The sequence below is a fragment of the Triticum aestivum genome, chromosome 5D (genome assembly GCF_018294505.1).
Source record: "Triticum aestivum cultivar Chinese Spring chromosome 5D, IWGSC CS RefSeq v2.1, whole genome shotgun sequence".
Lineage (NCBI taxonomy): Eukaryota > Viridiplantae > Streptophyta > Magnoliopsida > Poales > Poaceae > Triticum > Triticum aestivum.
In genome coordinates, this window is record NC_057808.1 from 502906267 (window position 1) to 502924333 (window position 18067).

At 48.0% G+C, this 18067-nt stretch overlaps 1 non-coding gene across 1 annotated transcript; it reads right to left on the bottom strand.

Moving 5' to 3' along the window:
- Positions 1–339: 339 nt before the first annotated feature.
- Positions 340–500, bottom strand: LOC123126781 (U1 spliceosomal RNA). The gene has a single exon (XR_006462002.1). It is a non-coding gene; the product is annotated as a U1 spliceosomal RNA (small nuclear RNA).
- Positions 501–18067: the final 17567 nt, after the last annotated feature.

The window sequence follows — 18067 nt, forward strand, 5'->3', positions numbered from 1 at the left end:
CTGCAGTAACTTCAGTCGGTCCAGACTACATGTTTCTGCATGTGTTCTTGTCAAGTTTTACTTAGTTGCAACAGGAAAGCAAAGAGCAGCAGAACATACAGCCTGCCAGCACCAGATGCATATGTTAGGTCGCTCAGAAATTTGGATCAGAACCCCCAGCAGGCATGAGAAATTGCTTCTAGCTGCCTCTCGCTGTGCAACAGAAGGACCAGACAAGGGACTGGATTGTAAAAAACGACCTAGTATGAAGCCGGCCAGGGACCAAAATGTTGTAAAACCCGACCTTGCATGTAGGTTGGGCCGACCGGCCAGGGACCAAAATTTAATTTTCAAGGATTGGCAGGGGCCGCGCGAACGCGTACCCCCTCTACCACAAATTATGACGTCCACTCTCCCACTTGGGGAGATGGTGGGCCAGCGCATCCACCAAATGCAATGTTGACCACTGACCCAGGCCACGAGCCTTCTTGATCGCTCGTCGACCCCGTCCAGGTAAGTATGGAACAACGTCGCACCTTGCCCTCGTTTTATAGCCAGCGCTCCCGCCCGGTGCTCCTCCGCTTGGCGAGGTGGGACTAAAAACCGAAGCGCAGCAAGCGGCAGCAGCGGGCGGTGCGGGAGCCAGTCACGGAAGGCTGCTCGTTTGAAATGGGCTGGCGTTTGCTATATCTGGGCCTCAATTACGGACGAAGTATAGACCTGGGCCTTGAAAGCCGTAGCAGGCTAGCAGCAGCTTTGTGCCCGTGTTGTTACTGAGCTTCTCCTCGTGTAAATCCTGTTGCACTCTCCTCTAACGCTCAAAAAAAGGTTGATGATTTCCTCAAATATAAAATTTGCACTCTGCTCTATAAAAAATCCTCCCATGGGAACTCTTTCCCAAACAAATAAAACGATTTCATGGCAATTCTTAAGAAATTTCATGGTGTATCCTAAAAAAATCATGGTAATCTCATGCTTCCTTCCTTTATTTTAAAAGATTTTCTTTCTTTCTTGTGCGAAAGATTTTTAGTTGTTCTTGTAACAAAAGATATTTAGTTGTTACTCCATCCACCTGAGTTTATAAGACCTATATTTCTAATATTTACTATTATCGTTGTTAGACCAATAATATAGGATACATATGTCGTAAAATATACCATTAGAGACTTCCAAATACAAATTCGGTGGTATATTTTTATGCTAGTCATCTAATATCGTTATTGGTCTAATATATTGCTGAGGGAATAACCAAAATCCAATTAGGGGACCCACCCCAATCCTACATGGCATGTCATATAGACAAGCCCCTACATTAGCAAATTGACCTGATTGATCATTCCTATTCACATAGGTATAAGTTGAAAATACCATTTTATAATAAGATATGATATGTAAAACCTAATGCATTAGATGTAGTGACACACCGGACCTAGTGGCGTCCCTCCTTTTTCTTTTTCGTACCTGAGGTAGGTTGAATGATTCCATTGTCCACGCAAGTCACCCAGTCTATACAAGTCCAAACAAGACTATGGTCAACGAGTCAAAGGAGGAAGAGCTTGTAAAACAATAAGGAGAAAACCCCGCTAATTTTTGAAAGAAATCAACCGCTTGTGTCACGTGACACATGTCATGGGCCCTTGCATGTTAATTTCCCCTCCTCTCCTTCTCGAAATATTTGGACGGATTTGGTCATTTCTCCCTCGTCTGACCCCCTCGCTCTCTCTCTCTCTCTCTCTCTATCTCTCTCTCGCTCACACACACACACACACACACGACACATAGGCACGCATGCCCCTCCAATCTACTTCCCAAATCCTCCACGGCCCAAGCTCCAACCATGGCGCTACAAACTTCCGCTCCTCTTGACCGGTCACCCACTATTTGCGAGTCGAGGGAGACGACCATGAGCAAAATGCGTAGCCACCTGCCGCTGCAAAAACCGTCTTCTTCCCAAATCTTCCATGGCCCAAGCTCTAGCCATGGTGCTGCAACCTCCCCTCCTATAGATTGGCCACCCGCTATGTTGCGAGCCGGGGAGACGACCTTGCACAAAACACACAACCACCTGCCGCTACAAAGACCATGGCACCGATGCTGCCAGTCATGCGCCAAATGTTGTAGACAGGTGCCGGAGCTGCAAGGATGACCACACTTGCCGCACTATTGCACACGAGCCACCGGGGTGGGGGGGTAAGTTCCAATTTGTGAGAAGACGTACATTTGGGATGGCTGACGAGTTGTTGCAACATCAGTCATGTTGCAAACCTCGAGCGCAACATGACTCATGTTGCAAAAGCATCCATCTTTGCAAAATCTCCAAGCGCAACATGGATCATGTTGCAACCCTTTGAGCGCAACGTGGCTCATGTTGCAAACACTCGTCAGTTGAAATGGACGGCCATCACTTGGTGCATCCAATGACTCGTGACCCGACCGATCTTTGCAAAAGATCAGCCGGTGAACGCGTAGCGCGAGCCACAAATAAGCCAAGAATGAAGTCAAAAGAGCAAAGAGGCACAAGCCCGAGCAAAAAGGCATCATATGATGGAGGGGATCTCCCCCTAGTGGGCCAAAACCTATCTCCTGGCCCAATTAGAGGCACATGGACTAGGGGACTAAAGATTACCTAGTTCTATGCTTCCACCTCCTCTTTTCAAGGATAGCCTTGATTATTTTTCAAGAACACCTAGGATATATAATGACACCATGGGCATGCAAATTACTCACTCCCTACTTGAGTAAAATTAAGAGGAGGGTCACTCTTCCCCTCCATACAACTCAGGCTCGATCGGAGGCTAGGAATCGGAGTCCGAGGGGCCTCAAAGGGCTCATGCTAGCCAGGAGTCGTGAGACAACACTCAAAGTGTTATGTGTGCCAGACACCACTTTTAGTGACTATTGGGAGTCATGCGACTTCGAAAAGTGCTGACACCCTAAGTGTCTTATGTGTCGAGCACCACTCTCGACAACCCTTCTGTTGGAAATATGCCCTAGAGGCAATCATATTTGTATTGTTATATTTCCATATTCACAATTATAGAGCTTATATTCTATGTTGTAATTGCTATGATCCTGGAATATGCGATTCAGTGGGAAACTCGTATGCACGTGTGGAATAATAAACTATAAATAAAAGATTCATAGTCTTGCCTCTAGGACTAGCTCAAGTGTTGTTGGTGATCACGTTTCCGGATCCTAAGATATTGTTAAGTGTAACGATAATCCTAGAACAACATTGAGATTATGATGTTACTAGAACGATCATATTGCATCGACCCAAACTCGCTTGTTATGAATTGAGTTAATATCTTATGTATTCAATTGTAATAACGTGAAGTGTTAACATGTGTGAAATATCGAGAAGAGGGGTCTAGAGGGGGTGATTAGACCTTTAACAAACAAAAGTGGCGTTTTTTACAATTCTCAAGTTAAGGTTGAGTTTAGCACAAGTTAATGGCGCACAATACATTCTACACAAGCATGGCAATAGTATAGGCAGCGGAAAGAGTAAAGCATGCAATTGCAATAATGTAAAGGGGATGTGAAATGGAGTGTGCAAACGCAATGGAGATGCGGATATTTTTGGCGTGGTTCCGATAAGTGGTGCTATCGTATGTCCAAGTTGATGGAGACTTCAACCCACGACGTGTAACGGCTGCTCGAGTCACGGAGGGCTCCACCCACGTAGGGTCCACGAAGAAGCAACCTTGCCTATCCCACCATGTCCATCGTCCACGAAGGACTTGCCTCACTTGGGTAGTTCCTCACAAAGTAGGAGATCTCCTTGCCCTTACAAACTTCTTGGTTCAACTCCACATCATGTCGGATTATCCCAAGCAACACCTAACCAGTCTAGGAGACACCACTCTCCAAAAGGTAATAGATGGTGTGTTGATGATGAACTCCTGGCTCTTGTGCTTCAAATGATAGTCTCCCCAACGCTCAACCCTCTCTCACAGATTTGGCTATGGTGGAAGGAGGATTTGAGTGGAAAGCAACTTCGGGAAGGCTGGAAATCAAGGTTCAAATGGTAGGAATGGAATCTCTTGATCTCAACACATGAGTAGGTGGTTCTTTCTCAGAAAATGAGTGGTGGAAGTGTAGGCATGTTCTGATGGCTCCCTTACTAGGTAAGAGGGGTGGAGGGGTATATATAGCCTCCACACAAAATCCAACCGTTACACACTTTTGACCCAACTCGGTGGCACCGATCAGAAATCTCGGTGGCACCGACCGGTGGATCCGATTCGTTAGGGTTTGGCAGTGGCTATTTCCAGAAGAACTCGGTGGCTCCGGATATGGAAATTTCGGTGGGGCCGAGTTGGAATGTGGGGTTTGGACATATTTGGATGGAGAATGTGGTGAGGGTTTTGGAGCAATATCACTAAGCACTTGAGCAAATAGATCATTAAGCAACACCTCGTCCCCTTTATAGTCAAAAAACACCTCATCCCCTTTTAATAGTATTGGCTTTCCTATGGACTCAATGTGATCTTGGATCACTTAACCATAAATGTAGAGTATTGAGCTTTTGCCAATCCATGTCCTTAGCATTTTGAAGGGGGCTCCACATCCTCTTGTCCTTGCCATGCCATTGTTGAATTTATATGAAATATACTAGATAAAAGCATTGGTCAAACAAAAGATATGTTGACATTAATTACCAAAACCACCAAGGGAGAACTTGTGCTTTCAATCTCCCCTTTTTGGTAATTGATGACGACATACATCAAAGCTTCAAGTAGTGATATGAAGAGTGGTATATTTAAAGCTTTGGAGAAACTTGTAACTTGCATAAGCTCCCCCTACATTGTGTGCAGACATGTGATGATGGAATCAGAAGACATTTGAATGCACAGCATGACAGAGTAATGAGCTACATGTATATTGGCTATATGCATCAGAGCGAAAAGTAATGAGAAATGTACCTTCATGTTTATGATTCCCTCTTGCAAACAATATGTGCAAAAGCAAGAGACAATCATGCACACGAGCGAGATGCATATACTTACCTTGTGGTCCTTGAACTGACTCTTGAAGAAGCAAGCTTGAGAAAATAGGGTTAGGTAACACAAGAGAACTTCAAACAAGAAAGATACTTCAAGATCCACAAGAGTACCAAGACTGGGATGACATGTAATTAGTGAGTATCAAAGAGTGAGTACTCCTTTTGAATATAGACATGTCCCCAAAGAATTAAGGAATTGCAATAAATTTTCAAGGATTTTTATCCCCTAAACTTAAACTTCCTCTCCCCCTGAATCTAGCATTGGACAATGGGAGTAGGTAGGGTGAGATAAAACCAGAGCAGAAATAAATCAGAGCAAATAAAGGGTCAAGTAAAATAGCTGACATGTCTCCATTACTAGGAGAAAGCTTATAGATAGAATTTTAGCAGTAGCGCGGGATAATCCAGAAGCGTTATTGCTAAGTAGTAGTAGCGCGGGGCTAAAACCGGCGCTACAGGTAGCCAGGTAGCAGTAGCGCGGGCTGTTTATCCAGCGCTACTGCTAAGTGGTCCCATCGCCACCGAGACGGGCTACCTGTAGTAGTAGCGGTGGTGGAAAACCAGCGCTACTACTAATTCCATAGCAGTAGCGCATGTTGGCGGCCCACCGCTACCGCTATGTGTGCACGGTGCTAACAGGTGAGCCCGATTAGCAGCAGCGCTGGGCCACCAACCAGCGCTACTGCTATGGCGCTTAGCAGTATCGCTCTTCGGCTTCCAGCACTACTGCTACCATAGCAGCCACCTTTTCCCTCCCCTCTCCTTTACCCTCTCCCTCCTCTACCTCCCTCACTTAGTTCTTCCTTATCCTACCTCTCTTCTCTCGTCATTAATGCCCCCATCCACCATCTCCTCCATTAATGGCTTCTTCTTCCTCACTTGAATTTATTAGTCTCTCCTCCTTCTCTCTTCTGGTCCCACTCATGCCTTTGTCTCACTAGCTAGCTTTCCCTCCCTCTCCACTAGTTAGCTAGAGCATCTCCTTCCAACTAGATCTACCATGCATCTTTGTCCTACTACTTCCGATCCCTAGCTAGCTAGATAGCGGCACATGCCATCTACTGTACCTTTGCTCGATCGACCTTCTCTCGGGACGAAAGGTGAGCAAAAAGTTGTGTTTTGCAAGAATTAATGGAAATATGTGTGTTTGCGCTATGACGGTGGGAATATGTGTGTGTGGCATGAGTTGCTGCCTATGTGTATTTGTCGGATCGTGCGTGACATGAGTTGCTTATGTTTTGCCGAAATGTTGATTTATTTCCGTTTCGACGAATTTCGGGCAAACTCTACATGCCCTATTTTTAGGGAAGGTCATGCCGAAATATTGTACGACTTTGATATATGCATGCATGGTTAAAATTCTTTTGCTTATTATACCGCGCAGGCAATCATGAAGGTCAGTGGAAGGGTGGTGGAAAGATGGTTGCGGTCTATGGTGCACGGCATATATTTACATAACCAGACTGGGGTTATATGTCCGTGTAGAAGATGCAAACTAATCGTCATCTTGGACCCCTTTGACCGTGGAGTTTGAAGGTGCACCTGCTTATGCATGGTTTCATGGATGGCAATACTCGGTGGATAATTGAAGATGATGATGAGGATGTCCACATGTGGCAGACAATAACGACATGGTGGTAGACGAAGAGATGCCTGATGATGATGGACCCGAAGAAGAGTTTGAGGGCAGAGGAGAAGAGGCCGTACACGGCGGAGGAGAAGAGGCCGTACACGGCGGAGAAGAGGTCGTACATGGCAGAGAAGAGGCCGGACATAGCGGAGAAGAAGCGGATACGCCGAAGTCTTCGACACAACTAAGTTCAGTCACGCAGGACCCTCATGTTCAAGAACTGCTTCGCAAGAGTACGACTAGCGAAAGAGCCACTTTAAGAGAGGAGGCCAAGCTGGCGCAGCTGGAGGTAGACTCGAATACTCCATTGTATGACGGTTGCGATCCCGAGGTGACCCGCTTGAGTTTCACGCTCGAACTTCTAAAGATGAAGGCCAAAAACAAATGGACGGACACAAGCCTCGATGAGCATTTGAAGTATCTACATAATAAAGTTCTGCCCTCGGGGAAGCTGTGTCCTACTAGCGTCGATGAGGCCAAGAAGATCGTCTGCCCTCTTGATCTGCCCCACATTAGATACCAGGCATGCATCAACGATTGCATCATTTATCGGAAGGAGCACGCGGAAAAAACCAGCTGTCCGGTGTGCAATGCTACTCGATACAAGAAGGCCGGGAAGAAATCTCCTCAGAAAGTTGTATGGTACTTACTGATCACTCCCCGTCTGCAACGTTATTTCATAGATCCTAAGGAAGCAAAGCTCATGCGCTGGCACGCGGAGAGGGTGAAGTCCGACGATGGAGATAGGCATGGGGGACATCGTGAGCACGTGCTCCTCCCGCTGTTGTGCTTGACACGGGTCAACTTGAGGATGTGACGGCCAAGCAGCCCCTTAGGTAAGTAGTCCGCCAGCGCGGAGCATGGGGCTTCCACGAGAGTGGGCGGGAGCTCTCGCGTGCCGATGGCAGCGCGGGTAGAGAGAGCTCTGGAGCGTGTATAGCTCCATTAAGTAGCCCGCCAGCGCAGAGCATGGGGCTTCCACGAGAGTGGGTGGGAGCTCTTTCATGCCAATGGCAGCGCGAGTAGAGAGAGCTCATGAGCGTGTACAGCTCCATAAGTAGTCCACCAGCGCGGAGCATGGGGCTTCCACGAGAGTGGGCGGGAGCTCTCGCGTGCCGATGGCAGCGCGGGTAGAGAGAGCTCTGGAGCGTGTACAGCTTCATAAGTAGTCCGCCAGCACGGAGCATGGGGCTTCCACGAGAGTGGGGGGGAGCTCTCGCGTGCCGATGGCAGCACGGGTAGAGAGAGCTCCGGAGCGTGTACAGCTCCAAGTAGTCCACCGGCGCGGAGCATGGGGCTTCCACGAGAGTGGACGGGAGCTCTCGCGTGCCGATGGCAGTGCGGGTAGAGAGAGCTCCGGAGCATGTACAACTCCATTTCACTCGTATCTGTGGGTCATGGATAGAACTTATGGAGATGTTGGATGTGATGACCCACAAGTGTAGGGGATCTATCGTAGTCCTTTCGATAAGTAAGAGTGTCGAACCCAACGAGGAGCAGAAGGAAATGACAAGCGGTTTTCAGTAAGGTATTCTCTGCAAGCACTGAAATTATCGGTAACAGATAGTTTTGTGATAAGGTAATTGGTAACGAGTAACAAGTAACAAAAGTAAATAAGGTGCAGCAAGATGGCCCAATCCTTTTTGTAGCAACGGACAAGCCCGGGCAATTTCTTATATGAAGGAAAACGCTCCCGAGGACACATGGGAATTATCGTCAAGCTAGTTTTCATCACGCTCATATGATTCGCGTTCGGTACTTTGATAATTTGATATGTGGGTGGACCGGTGCTTGGGTGCTGCCCTTACTTGGACAAGCATCCCACTTATGATTAACTCCTATTGCAAGCATCCACAACTACAAGAGAAGTATTAAGGTAAACCTAACCATAGCATGAAACATATGGATCCAAATCAGCCCCTTACGAAGCAACGCATAAACTGGGGTTTAAGCTTCTATCACTCTAGCAACCCATCATCCACTTATTACTTCCCAATGCCTTCCCCTAGGCCCAAACAATGGTGAAGTGTCATGTAGTCGACGTTCACATGACACCACTAGAGGAGAGACAACATACATCTCATCAAAATATCGAACGAATACCAAATTCACATGACTACTAATAGCAAGACTTCTCCCATGTCCTCAGGAACAAACGTAACTACTCACAAATCATATTCATGTTCATAATCAGAGGGGTATTAATATGCATTAAGGACCTGAACATATAATCTTCCACCAAATAAACCAACTAGCATCAACTACAAGGAGTAATCAACACTACTAGCAACCTACAGGTACCAATCTGAGGCTTTGAAACAAGGATTTGATACAAGAGATGAACTAGGGTTTGAGAAGAGATGGTGCTGGTGAAGATGTTGATGGAGATTGACCCCCTCCCGATGAGAGGATCGTTGGTGATGATGATGGCGATGATTTCCCCCTCCCGGAGGGATGTTTCCCCGGCAGAACAATTCCGCCGGAGCCCTAGATTGGTTCTGCCAAGGTTCCGCCTCGTGGCAGCGGAGTTTCGTCCCGCAAGCTTGCTTCTAATTTTTTCCAGGGTAAAAGACTTCATATAGCAGAAGATGGACACCGGAGGCCTGCCAGGGGGCCCACGAGGCAGGGGGCGCGCCCAGGGGGTAGGGCGCGCCCCCACCCTCGTGGCCAGGGTGTGGGCCCCCTCTAGTATTTTCTTCGCTCAGTATTTTTTATAATTTCCAAAAATAACTTCCGTGGAGTTTCAGGACTTTTGGAGTTGTGCAGAATAGGTCTCTAATATTTGCTCCTTTTCCAGCCTAGAATTCCAGCTGCCGGCATTCTCCCTCTTCATGTAAACCTTGTAAAATAAGAGAGAAAAGGCATAAGTATTGTGACATAATGTGTAATAACAGCCCATAATGCAATAAATATCAATATCAAAGCATGATGCAAAATGGACGTATCAACTCCCCCAAGCTTAGACCTCGCTTGTCCTCAAGCGAAAGCCGAAATCGAAAAATATGTCCACATGTTTAGAGATAGAGGTGTCGATAAAATAAAATACGGACATGAGGGCATCATGATAATTCTTATAACAGCAACATATATGAATATTTGCATATGAATTCTTATGATAAAGTAACAATCTATTCACAATGTCAAATATGAATCAGAAACTTTATTGAAACCTAACAAACTATAATTTCAGTCATTGAAGCAATTGCAATTTATCATAACATAGGAAAGAGTCAATATAAGAGCTTTTCAGCAATCCACATACTCAACTATCATTTAGTCTTTCACAATTGCTAACACTCACGCAATACTTGTGGTTATGAAGTTTTAATCGGACACAGACAAAGATAGGGGCTTATAGTTTCGCCTCCCAACCTTTTACCTCAAGGGTAATGTCAACAACAATAACTCATGCTAACTTACATCCAAGTGGATATATATATATCAGGATCTTTCCAACACAATGTGCTTGCCAAAGGATAAAATGTAAAAAGGAAAGGTGAAGATCACCATGACTCTTGCATACGGTTGAAGATAAAAGTAAAAGATAGGCCCTTTGCAGAGGGAAGCAGAGGTTGTCATGTGCTTTTTGGTTGTGTTGGGGATATTATTACTGGGTATAAACCGGCCATGAGAGGCCGGGTTATCCCCATAAGGATTTATTCATATTTGAAGCCCATGAAGACAAGGAGTGTGGCGCTTTACGACGGCCCAGGGCCCAACGGCGGATTAGGGCATGTAGACATGAACCGCCATGTGATATGTAGCTTGTATTGTAAGATAAGAAAAGGTAGAAACCGAGCCGGACACATTGATGAGCCGGCCTCGGTATTCTGTAAACCGCCGGGCGTCAACCTATGTATATAAAGGGACGACCCGGCGGCGATTGAGGGACAACAAATAACAACTCGAGAGCCAGGCATAGCGGATTCGTTCCCTGGTCATCAAAACCCTAGCAATTCCACAACAACTGGATTAGGCCTTTACCTTCACCGAAAGGGGCCGGACCAGTATAAAACTCCCTCCGTCCTTTGTCCGCTTTAACCCCTTTAAGCTAACCTGTCGCGATGGCTCCACGACTAAGTCCTTTCACTAGGACATCTGCCGTGACAAAACCACGACAGTTGGCGCCCACCGTGGGGCTATTGCATGATGGTTTCGAGTTCTTAGAGGGCAGCTTTGAAGGGCTCAAGGGATACGCTATGGGCCGGATGACCAAGAGTCGTCGCGGCAAGCTCTACATCGACGGCGCAGGCTGGGGCCCCGAGGCCGGCTCAATTGAGTACGGGTACCGGGTCCCCTTCGGCGGCATCCATGTCTTCATCGGCAAGATCGGCGAACCGGGCCGTGAGCCGGACATATGCACCGACCTCGTCGAAACGGCTCAGCGTGAGAGATCCGCCCGGGTTAAGCCTGCCATGAAGCGTGCCTTCGTGGGAGTCATCCACGGAGCGGAATCTGAGGTTAGATCTGAAGGAAATATGCCCTAGAGGCAATAATAAAGTTATTATTTATCTCCTTATTTCATGATAAATGTTTATTATTCATGCTAGAATTGTATTAACCGGAAACATAATACATGTGTGAGTACATAGACAAACAGAGTGTCACTAGTATGCCTCTACTTGACTAGCTCGTTGATCAAACATGGTTATGTTTCCTAGCCATAGACATGAGTTGTCATTTGATTAGCGGGGTCACATCATTAGGAGAATGATGTGATTGACTTGACCCATTCCGTTAGCTTAGCACTCGATCGTTTAGTATGTTGCTATTGCTTTCTTCATGACTTATACATGTTCCTATGACTATGAGATTATGCAACTCCCGTTTACCGGAGGAACACTTTGTGTGCTACCAAACGTCACAACGTAACTGGGTGATTATAAAGGTGCTCTACAGGTGTCTCCAAAGGTACTTGTTGGGTTGGCGTATTTCGAGATTAGGATTTGTCACTCCGATTGTCGGAGAGGTATCTCTGGGCCCACTCGGTAATGCACATCACTATAAGCCTTGCAAGCATTGCAACTAATGAGTTAGTTGTGGGATGATGTATTACGGAACGAGTAAAGAGACTTGCCGGTAACAAGATTGAACTAGGTATTGAGATACCGACGATCGAATCTCGGGCAAGTAACATACCGATGACAAAGGGAACAACGTATGTTGTTATGCGGTCTGACCGATAAAGATCTTCGTAGAATATGTGGGAGCCAATATGAGCATCCAGGTTCCACTATTGGTTATTGACTGGAGACGTGTCTCGGTCATGTCTACATAGTTCTCGAACCCGTAGGGTCCGCACGCTTAAAGTTTCGATGACGGTTATATTATGAGTTTATGAGTTTTGATGTACCGAAGGTAGTTCGGAGTTCCGGATGAGATCGGGGACATGACAAGGAGTCTCGAAATGGTCGAGACGTGAAGATTGATATATTGGACGACTATATTCGGACATCGGAAAGGTTCCGAGTGATTCGGGTATTTTTCGGAGCACCGGAGAGTTACGGGAATTCGCCGGGGAGTATATGGGCCTTATTGGGCTTTAGGGGAAAGAGAGAGGAGAGGCTGGGCGCCCCCCCCCCCCCAAGGCCTAGTCCGAATTGGACTAGGGGGAGGGGCTGCGCCCCCTCCTTCCTTCTCTTCTCTCTCCCCTTTCCTTGACTCCTACTCCTACTACTTGGAAGGGGGGAATCCTACTCCCGGTAGGAGTAGGACTCCTCCTAGGGCGCGCCATAGAGAGGGCCGACCCTCCCCCTCCTCCACTCCTTTATATACGGGGAGGGGGCACCCCTTGGAGACACAACAATTGATGATTGATCTCTTAGCCGTGTGCGGTGCCCCCCTCCACCATAGTCCACCTCGATAATATCGTAGCGGTGCTTAGGCGAAGCCCTGCGTCGGTAGAACATCATCATCGTCACCATGCCGTCGTGCTGACGGAACTCTCCCTCAAAGCTCGGCTGGATCGGAGTTCGAGGGACGTCATCGAGCTGAACGTGTGCTGAACTCGGAAGTGCCGTGCGTTCGGTACTTGATCGGTCGGATCGTGAAGACGTACGACTACATCAACCGCGTTGTGCTAACGCTTCCGCTTTCGGTCTACGAGGGTACGTGGACAACACTCTCCCCTCTCGTTGCTATGCATCACCATGATCTTGCGTGTGCGTAGGAATTTTTTTGAAATTACTACGTTCCCCAACAAGATCGGCATCTGGTGGTGAGACCGTCGTTTACTCTGATGAAGAGTCATCTATTGGAGAGACCGAGTCACTGTACCAGCTGCAAGATGGCCGGCTTGGGGGCTGCTCCGATGCCGACAGTATTCCGAACCCCCTTGATCCGCCAAGCCGAGTCGCGATCTTCATGGCCGGTACACATTCAGCGCCGCAATCTTCGACCGCAGTAGTGATGATCTCCGGTTCAGCAGCGGCGACAGCGGCTGGGGCAGGAGGCCCTGCACCACCGCCGGCTCAGGTTTTGTCCGATTTATTCGACACCTTGGCAGCATTGCTGGCGGCTAAAGTCAGCCCAACGAATCAGGATCAGAATAACGCAGAAGTGGCGAAGGTGAAGGATCAGATAGCTCAAGCCAAGGTGGACTTGCCACCTGAAAACGCCAGGATGGCGACAGAGCGGGCTGAGTTAGATGCACAGGCTTATCGGCTTATGTTGGATCAGAACGCGTCAAATGACGTAATGAGGAGAAGGTACCAACCTCACCTGCCTCCGGTTTATGAAGCCAAGAATCTCTTCAACACGCCCGGAGCAGGAACCAGCAACCAGCCAGTGGTAAACCGGGTAGAAGCACCTGGAACGGGGACGCCGGTTCAGCCGCGCGCAATGGATCCGCCTCCTCAAAATGTCCCGTCCCAGCACGTGCCGACGCCTCCGGGTCATTACTCCAACCCCTTGGATAACATAGTCGCAGCCGTTTCACAATTGGTAGCCTTCCCAGTCGAAGGTGAGACCCCCGTAGCGGTGGAGACGCGACGGGCTAGGGAGCTCCTTCAGATAGCTTTGACTCAGCAGCAGGCTTATTCATACAGTCGCGAAAGGATTCATTCCACCCCCCAACTAAGCCAGAGTTACAGCCAGCATATTGATGAACTGGCCGTGTCGAACAGTGCGCGGAATCGTAATCCGCCTCGTGGTCATAACCCGGCGAGTGGTGATGCTGATGCTCAGAACGTGGTGGACCGAGCAAGGGCACGTCGAGAAGCCGAGTTAGCGGCGCAGCATGCGGCCCGTCAGCTTACTCCGGTTCGTCCAACAACTTCGGTGGAGCCAGGAGTTACCTCCGGTTCTTTGGGGGTGCCGTGCCTCACCCCAACTTTACATAATGTGCGGCTACCCAAGGATTTCAAGGGTCCACATAAGGTGCCCAATTACACCGCCGATTTATCCCCCGAGTCATGGATTGAGACCTATGAGATGGCGATGGAGATGCTGGATGTGGATGATGCGGCATGTGCTAAATACTTCACCATGATGTTGGAGGGAACAACTCGCACTTGGTTGAAGAATTTGCCAGCTAACTCCATTGGGTCATGAACTGAGTTGAGGGCCCGGTTTATTTAGAATTTTAAAGACACGTGCAAGCAACCCATGTCAATTGTGGACTTAGCTGCATATGTCCAGGAGGAAGGAGAATCAACAAACCATTGGGTGCGCCGGGTTTCAGAAATTTTGCATTCATCGGACTGCATCAACGTTGATACAACAGTTTTAACGTTGGAAGGCAATTGCCGGTTTGCACCTCTGAAGTTAAAATTGGGACTGCTCAAACGTCACTGTAATGACATGGGGACGCTTATGGCAGCTCTGGTGAAGTATGCCGACTCTGATAGTACCAAGGACCCTGAGTCTGACGATGACAAGACAGGAAAGGGAAAGAAGAGCGGCAACACCAAAGGGCAGCAGCATAACCCGGCGGGTCATGGAAATAGCGATAAGCGTAAAGCGGATAACAATTTAGATTTTGTGGCTAATACCAGCACGCAGGATAATGGTCAGCGTCGTAAGGGTAAACCGCCCCCGCGTGGTGGAGGACCAAGTCCCAATCCGGATCGCCTATCTTACCTGTTAAACCAGCCTTGCCCAAAACACGGGTCGCGGGAAAAGCCAGCCACGCACCTCTGGAAGGATTGTTTTATTATGCGGGAGTTCAAAAATTCGGATTTTTTCCGGTATGATCATGGACCGGCCGGCGGTTCAGGCCCCGGATCTCATGGGCCGAGTTATGGTGGTGGCAGTTCCGGTTCAGGATTTCAAGGTGATCAAAGCGGACATGGCAATCAAGGCAGTCAGGGCAACCAAGGTGGTTATAATCATCAGGGGAATCAGTAGCAGCAGCAGCAGCAGTCGGGTTACCAGAGCAACCCGAAGGAGTTGAACAGTGGGCAATATCATGTTTTCACCACTAGCCTGTGCAAGCGCGGTCAAAAGCTTCATAAAAGGGCAGTGAACTCCGTTGAACCGGCGGTGCACCGTTACTTGCGCTAGTCTGAACAGCCCATTGTGTGGAGTCGAGAGGATCATCCGCCCCGGGTTGATAATCCGGGTCATCTAGCATTGGTGGTGGCGCCTCAGGTTCGAGGGTATAAGTTCACCAAGGTACTCATGGATGGAGGGAGTAGTATCAATATCCTTTATTATGAAAACTTCCGTCACATGGGGTTAACAGATAAAAATCTTAAACCGTCAAACACCGTTTTTCATGGTGTGGTGCCTGGTAAATCGGCGTATCCAGTTGGTAAGATAGCTCTGGAGGTTGCTTTTGGAGATGAGCATGACTCGAGATCAGAAACATTGACTTTTGAAGTGGTGAAGATCAAGAGCCCATATCATGCCCTGTTTGGACGGCCGGCTTATGCCAAGTTCATGGCAAGGCCCTGTTATGTTTATCTGCAGCTCAAAATGCCGGGTCATAAGGGGACCATCACAGTGCATGGAAGCCGTAAGATCGCTTTGGAATGTGAAGAAGGTGATGCGGCTTATGCTGAGTCGGTTTGTGCAGTAGAGGAGTTGAAGTTCTATAAGGACAATGTTGATCCGGCGGATATGACTTCCTTGAAAAAGCCAACTACAGAGCATGATCCGGCCTTGAAGTTTAAATCGGCTAATGAGACTAAGCTGGTTGATTTTGTTCCTGGCGATTCATCCCAGCAATTTAGCATCAGCGCTAACTTGGATCCGAAATAGGAAAGCGCGCTCATCGAGTTCATCCGTGAGAACCGGGACATCTTTGCGTGGAAGCCTTCTGACATGCCAGGTGTACCGAGGGAACTCGCTGAGCACACTCTTAATGTCGATCCCAAGTTTAAACCGGTCAAGCAGTTTCTCCGCCGGTTCAATGAAGAAAGACGCAAGGCCATTGGTGAGGAGGTAGCCAGTCTCTTGGTGGCTAGATTTATCATTGAAGTATTTCATCCTGAGTGGTTGGCTAATCCGGTGTTAGTACTTAAGAAGAACGACGCCTGGCGTATGTGTGTGGACTACACAGATTTGAACAAGGCTTGTCCAGCGGATCCTTTTGCCCTCCCTCGTATTGATCAAATCATTGATGCTACGGCGGGTTGTGAGCGTTTGAGCTTTCTGGATGCATATTCTAGTTACCATCAGATCAAAATGGCAGTTAAGGACCAGGAGAAGACAACTTTCATAACTCCCTTTGGAGCCTTCTGCTATGTATCTATGCCTTTTGGGCTCAAGAGTGCCCAGGCGACTTATCAGCGCTGTGTGCAGAACTGTCTTCATAATCAGATCGGCCGCAATGTTCATGCCTATGTGGATGATATTGTGGTGAAATCCAGAAAGGAGGAGACATTGATAGATGACTTGAAGGAGACTTTTGATAACCTCCGGGTTTATAAGATGATGCTTAATCCGGCCAAGTGTGTCTTTTGTGTACCAGCAGGCAAGCTCTTGGGCTTTCTGGTGTCTAACAGGGGCATTGAAGCTAATCCGGAGAAAATCAAGGCTATTACTTCCTTGGCTAAACTGAAGTGTATCAATGATGTTCAACGCCTGGCAGGCCGGATTGCAGCCTTAAGCCGGTTTATCAGTCGCCTTGGGGAGAAGGCCATCCCTTTATATCAGATGCTGAAGAAGACAGATAACTTTGTCTGGAGTGACGCCGCCAATGAAACGTTTGAGGACTTAAAGCGTCAGCTAGCCGAGCCACCTATCCTTGTTGCTCCTGTTGACAAAGAGCCCTTGTTGTTATATGTGGCTGCTAATGCCCGGGCTGTTAGCGTGGCTATTGTGGTGGAGCGCAAGGAGGCCGGAAAGGAGTATCCGGTTCAACGGCCGGTTTATTATATCAGTGAGGTACTTATCGAGTCCAAGCAGAGGTGCCCACATTGGCAGAAGCTAGTGTATGGAGTTTTCATGGTGAGCCGGAAGCTTAAGCAGTATTTCTAGGGTCATCCCATCACTGTGGTCAGTTCTGCTCCTTTGGGGGATATAATCCAGAACAGGGAAGCAACTGGCCGGGTTGCCAAGTGGGCCATTGAGCTTGGACCTCATGGGTTAAAATATATGCCTCAGACGGCAATCAAGTCCCAAGCGTTGGTGGATTTCATCAATGACTGGACAGAGTTGCAGGCGCCAGAGGAGAAGCCGGATCATACTTATTGGACTATTCACTTTGATGGGTCCAGGCAATTGGAGGGCTCGGGGGCTGGAGTCGTATTAACTTCGCCACGAGGTGATAAGTTTTGTTATGTTCTCCGTTTAATGTTCCCTTGCACTAACAATGCAGCTGAATACGAGGATTTACTCCATGGTCTTCGAATGGCTAAGGAGATGAATTTAAGCCGGGTTAAGTTTTTCGGTGACTCAGACCTGGTGGCTCAACAAGTGTTTGGTACTTGGCATTCCAAGGACCCGCTCATGGCAGCATATCGTCGAGAGGTGGATATTGTTGCAGGTCACTTCAAGGGTTATCAGGTTGATCATGTGGACCGGCGGAAGAATGAAGCGGCGGACGCTTTAATCCGTTTGGGTTCCCAGCGTAAACCGGTTCCACCCAACGTCTTTCTGGATGTGCTACATAATCCGTCGGTCAAGCTCCCCACAGAGGAGGATCTGGCTGTTCCTGATCCGGAGGCTCAGTTGGTGGCGGCTCTTCATATCATCCCGGATTGGACGGTCCCATATTTGGCGTATATGAACCGGGGTGAGTTACCAGAGGATGAAACTTTGGCCAGGCAGATAATCCGGCGGTCCAAGTCAATGACTATAGTCAATGGAGAATTACATCATTGCAGTGTGACAGGGGCGTTTCAGCGTTGTGTGTCTCCTGAAGAAGGCCGTGAGATTTTGCGTGAGATCCACGAAGGAGATTGTGGTCACCATGCCAGTTCAAAGTCCCTGGTAGCCAAGGCTTTTCGTCATGGTTTTTATTGGTTGATGGCTCATGCTGATGCTGAAGACTTGGTCAAAAATGT